At 41.1% G+C, this 5421-nt stretch overlaps 1 pseudogene; it reads left to right on the top strand.

Annotated features, from left to right (window-relative positions):
- LOC102189803 lies at positions 2307 to 2564 on the top strand (annotated as a pseudogene).

Here is a 5421-nt window from a genome sequence, read left to right as displayed (position 1 = left end):
TTTATGACTATATTTGTAAGTTTCATATGTGACTAAAACAAATGAAAAAGAATGGATGTATTTTTTAAAGGTAAAAAAAATATGTAAACTGAAATTGACTTACAATTGTATGCTCTAAGAAATTAGAGAAATCTAATCCCAAATGGGGTCCCCCACATGAATTTGTAGGTGTTTTTGAGAGTACTTGCCTTGAAAATGGTCTGTTTTGTTGCTCATTTTGGGATATATTGATGCATACCACAGATGGTAGAAGAACCCAAGGGAGAAATGAGAGTTGACCAGCAGAGCAGGTCAGCCTATTGTTATTGCAAACCTCAACCCCACTCTATGCTAGATCATGGAGAATCTAAGCTTGCTTCTTTTTGTGCCAACCCATTCTATGTACATCAAGATTTGTAAGCCATCATATCCAATAACATTTTGGGTGTACATGTAGGTACAGGGAGTGTTGGTTAGGCTGGGCCCATAGCAGAGCACGGGAATGAGCTTCCACTTGTGGCAGGTTGTACTGAGAAGCTGGAAGCAGCAAATCCCCCTCTTAGTGGCCGCAAAGCCAGACTTCACACATGCCGGGGGCACTGACCACAGCCATTCAGATGCAACCACAGACCCTGGCGGCCCTATCATTTTGCCACACTTCAAAAACAGGCACTCATTCCTCTCTTCTATTTCTCCTGCTTTCTTTGTTTTCTATTCTTCCTTCTTGTATTGCACATAAAATTCCCCATAAGTAGTTTTACATGGTCCAGCTAACCACAATCCAACATGTTGTAGTCAGATATGTCAGAGTTCTTAAAGCAAAGGCTGTATCTTTAGAGTGTCATTTACCCAACACAGTAGCAGGTAACCATGCGTGACTATTTAAATGTATGTTTATTAAATGAAATATAATAAAAACCTAGTCTGTCAGTTGTAGTAGTCACATTTCAAGTGCTCAGTAAGCATCTGTGGTTTGTGGTGGCCTGTTGAGTGCATGTCCAGAACATTCCATCGTGGCCAGAAGCCCTGCTCTGGAAGCTGGCCTTCGGCAGGTACGGATCTGGGTAGAGTCAGTCAGAGGCATAGCAGTAGGTCTCAGGACAAAGGCGCGGCAATGTTTGCATGTGGGCTTGCATCTACCCTCTGCGGACAGCGGTCAGAGTGTGGAGGCTGCCACACATGGAAAGTTGGGCTTCTGGCACAAGTTCTGTTTCCATAAGCAGAGAGCAGGCTAGAGAAGTCCTGGACCCAGTGCTGGCCAGTTTGCTCAGACTGCTTTCTCAACACCCTCTGGCAGTCATCTGTACTCTTTGTGATGCAATTTTTCTCATCCATAAATGACAAGATTTTATTTCCTGGCCAGCTTCTGGCACAGTGTGTAATCCAGTGACTCATTCAGTGAAAGTATCAGAATGCTAGTTTTCTGATACCTAGGCTAGTATTTTGGTCACTGGAAGACTCACTAAGGGAAAAAGAATGAACTCATTGGCAAGTTCTATTGAGAAAGGAAATACTGTGAGGACTTCTCTGGTTGTCCAGTGGCCAAGACTCCACACTTCCAATGCAGGGGACCTAGATTCAATCCGTGGCTAGGGAATTAGATCCTACATGATGCAACTAAGAGTTCGTACCAACTGTCTCTTGGGACTGACCCTGGCAGATGTCTGTACTTTATTTCAGACCTCTCCTCTGTCAATGGCAGTACTTTGAGGTACATGTATCATGATTTATTCAACCAGGTCTTCTGTGGGTGGAGGTTTAAAATCCTTCCAGTTTTCACTATTAAACATTATATTGACATAAATACAGTTGTTTATTTACCCTTGTGAACTTTTGTGAGTCTCCAAGATCTAGTCTTAGAATTATTGGATCAGAAAGCATTTACATTTTAAGTTTTGGTGGTGATTATCAAATTATCCTCCCCCCAAATCTTGTCAGTTAACATATCTGCAGAAATCTAATGAAAGTGGCAGTTTCCCCAACCTTATATTCAGGATGTGTCCTCAAACTTTTCAGACCTTGCTAGGTATCTTTTTTTTGCTTGAATTTGCAAATTTTTAATGATCAATTAGGTTGAGAATTTATCATATGCTTATAGCCAAGTGTATTCATTCTTCTCTGAGAAAACATTCATATCCTTTGTCATTTTTCCACTGAACATTTTACCCCTTTCTTTGAAAATGTTCTTTGCCTATAAGAATAAAAGCAATCGTTATTTTTAGGGTCTAAGGAGACTCAAGCTTAATGGTGTGGACAATTCAGAACTGATGATGAGATGGCCCCAGGAGCTTCCACCTGAGTGAATGGTGAGAGCCCTGGACCATACAATGGAGGGGTCTAGTGAGCCACAGATGGATGCTAAGTCCAAAGGTCACCAACCAACTCGTAGATTTTCTGGAAGCTGGGTATGGCTGTGAGCTCAGACAGCTGCAGATCACTTTAAGTATCCTCATGTTACAGTGATGCTCAAGGTGGCAGATCATTTAGGCCAAGCAAAGAACAAGTCCTTTGAAATGACAATTCCACAGTGTCAGGATTTCTACAGACAGTTCAAGGAAATTGCTGCAATTTTTGAAACTGTGTGAAAACTGATTACTTGGTTGATGAATTGCTACCATCATTCTAAAATCATGGACTTCACTTTCTGCAACAAAACTGCCTAAGGATCAAATGATATTTATTGAATGAAAATTTGGTTTTCCATTTTTCTTAAATAATAAAAGAAATCAGATAAATAGGAAAAAAAAGGACCAATGAAAACTTATATGCTCTGACTCATTCATGCCACTTACATGAATTTATTCTCTAAAAAAGCCTAAAAGTTCAGTAGAAGGCAAGAGCTGTGTCCAATGGTACTCATTTCTAAGAAATGGAAACAACTAACCCTTAAAAATGAAAACTATTTGCAAATGGAAAATGATTCTGATATACTACTGAATGAAATAAAGCCAAAATGTAAACTATCTGCATGATAAAAACAACCATGGAAAAATGTGCATGCAAATAGCTTCATGCAAGTGGAGCTCTTCCTGGAAAAGAATATGGAAAAGTGAAAACAATGGTGTGTAAGGGAGGTAAAATTGCCAGAGACTCTTCCAATGAAAAACAGTGAACAAATCAACAGATAAAGTCTAGGGAGCTAGAGAGGATGGAAGCAGGGTCTTTAGAGTGAAGGAGCTTGCTATGTGCTGTCTGATGTACTGGCTTGTGCAAGACCTGCAAAGGACCACCCTCACACACTCCTTGCACTTCCCAGCATCAGTCACTGGCCTATGACTCATGGTATTTTTCATGGCTATGTTTTAAATCTATTTTTCTTAATATTTTTTCTAATTTGACTTTGAATATAATCATTCCTTCTACTTGGTTGCTTAATAGCAATATTTTGCTAGTAATAGTTTCTTAAATGCATATAAAAGTTAATAGCAAACTATTAATATAAAAAATTTTTCATCAGAGTCTCTGTAATCAACTCATCACCTCCAGGAACACATCACAGGCCAGGGAACACAGGAGACCAGAGGAACTGCATTTTTGCTTGAAACATTGATTCTGTTAATAAACTAAGTTTAGACAAGATTCTAATCAGCAGAGATATTTCTGGGACACAACCTCTTTGTGGCTTTGCTTCTGAGCCGTGTGCCTGGTTAGCAAGTCTGCAAAAGGCTAGAAGCTGCTCTGGACAAGTGCTGGCCCTCTAGCTCCAGCATGGTTCTCAGCAACAGACATCAGGCAGAAAAGCCAGGGGTTATGTTGCAGGAAGGGGGACCCTTTCCAGGGACCAAAAATTGGCTCTTGTCTAACACTCAGAAATGAGTTGTCCAAGGAGACACATGTGCTGACAAAGCAAAAGACTTTATTGGGAAGGGGCACCCAGGTGGAGAACAGCAGGGTAAGGGAACCCAGGAGGACTGCTCTGTCACGTGGCTCGCAGTCTTGGCTTTTATGGTGACGGGATTAGTTTCTGTGTTGTCTTTGGCCAATCATTCTGACTCAGGGTCTTTCCTGGTGGCACACACATGGCTCAGCCAAGATGGAGGCCAGCAAGAAAGGTTCTGGGAGGTGGTAGGACACTTGGCATCTCCTTTTGACCTCTCTGGAATTCTTCCAGTTGGTGGTGGCTTGTTAGTTCCTTGTTCCTTACTAGAACCTCCTGTCATAAAATACCTCATGCAAATAGTTACTGTGGTTTCCGGCCAGAATGGGTGGTTTCAGTCAGTGTGCTTCTCCTAAAAGTTAGAGATGATGGTTAGGCGAGCAAGAATTTATTCACAAGGATGGGAGAGGTTGTTTCTTTCCTTATAAAAGCTGTTAGCCCAAATTAAGTACTGGGTAAGATTTTTTGGGTAATAATTTTTGGGGTAAGAGTTTTTGGGTAATAATTCTTTGGAATTCTGGACCAAAACATCAACCTTGGAAGAACACTTAGAAACAAAGAGCACTTAGATGCAGGATCCAAATTTAGCTGTAGCTGCCGCAGTATCCAGAGCACTTGCAACCTTATTGACTGCAGCATGCCAGGCTTCCCTGTCCATCGCCAACTCCTGGAGCTTGCTCAAACTCATGTCCATCGAGTTCGTGATGCCATCCAACCATCTCATAATTACTATTTAATACTAAAGGTGAGGATACTTGTCCTGCCTTCTATTTCTACATTATTTGGCTCCACTCTTTTCCTCTAGAAAATTAGTGTATATACAGAGAGCCAAGGATATGTTAGCCTGGAGAATAAATCATTATAAAAGGGCTCTTCTCCAATCAAATGTCATTCAGTAGATTTTACTTATTACTTTTACCTTTTTCCCCCATTTGTTTGCATTAGCACACAGTTTCATCGACAACTTTTTTCCCCCAGTGATCTTAAAATTGGGATGAAGAAGTGAATGTGATAAAGCTAGTTCACATTGTGGAAATGGCAAGCACAAGCTCATGACTGTCTGTTCACAACAGCTGTTGCAGATGTTTCCACTACACAGTAGAGGGTGTCTGTGGGGATGACCCACCTCACACATTGGTCTGAGAGTCCCAGCAGGCAAAGCTCTACCTTATTGCTACTGAGTCCCTTGGAAACGAATTTTTACCACTTCCTTTTGTGATTTTGGTCAGTGCTGAAAAATTCTCATTACCAGAAACTTTTCACATTGGTCTTTTTATCTGGTCTTATTTTCTATTTTAACCTGATGTTGAATATCCAGCATTTTTCAAGTTGAGGTAAGAAGCTGGAGGCCTAGACAACACACTGTCTGTAAAGGAGCATCCATGGGAGAGTATGACATCTGGATTCTCATACCTGCTCTCTTTCACGGGGGGCTGCTAAGCAGAGCAATTTCATCAATTACCACCATGCTTATGTGAGTCCCAGTGCTTTTGCAGAACCCTGAATATCCTGTCTTCCAACAAAGGACAACATGGCTTAGTAAGGGAAACTCCCAGTGGCAATAT

This window comes from Capra hircus, chromosome 2 (assembly GCF_001704415.2).
Source record: "Capra hircus breed San Clemente chromosome 2, ASM170441v1, whole genome shotgun sequence".
Lineage (NCBI taxonomy): Eukaryota > Metazoa > Chordata > Mammalia > Artiodactyla > Bovidae > Capra > Capra hircus.
Note: the sequence above shows the minus strand (reverse complement) of the source record. Positions and strands in the feature narration are given on the sequence as shown.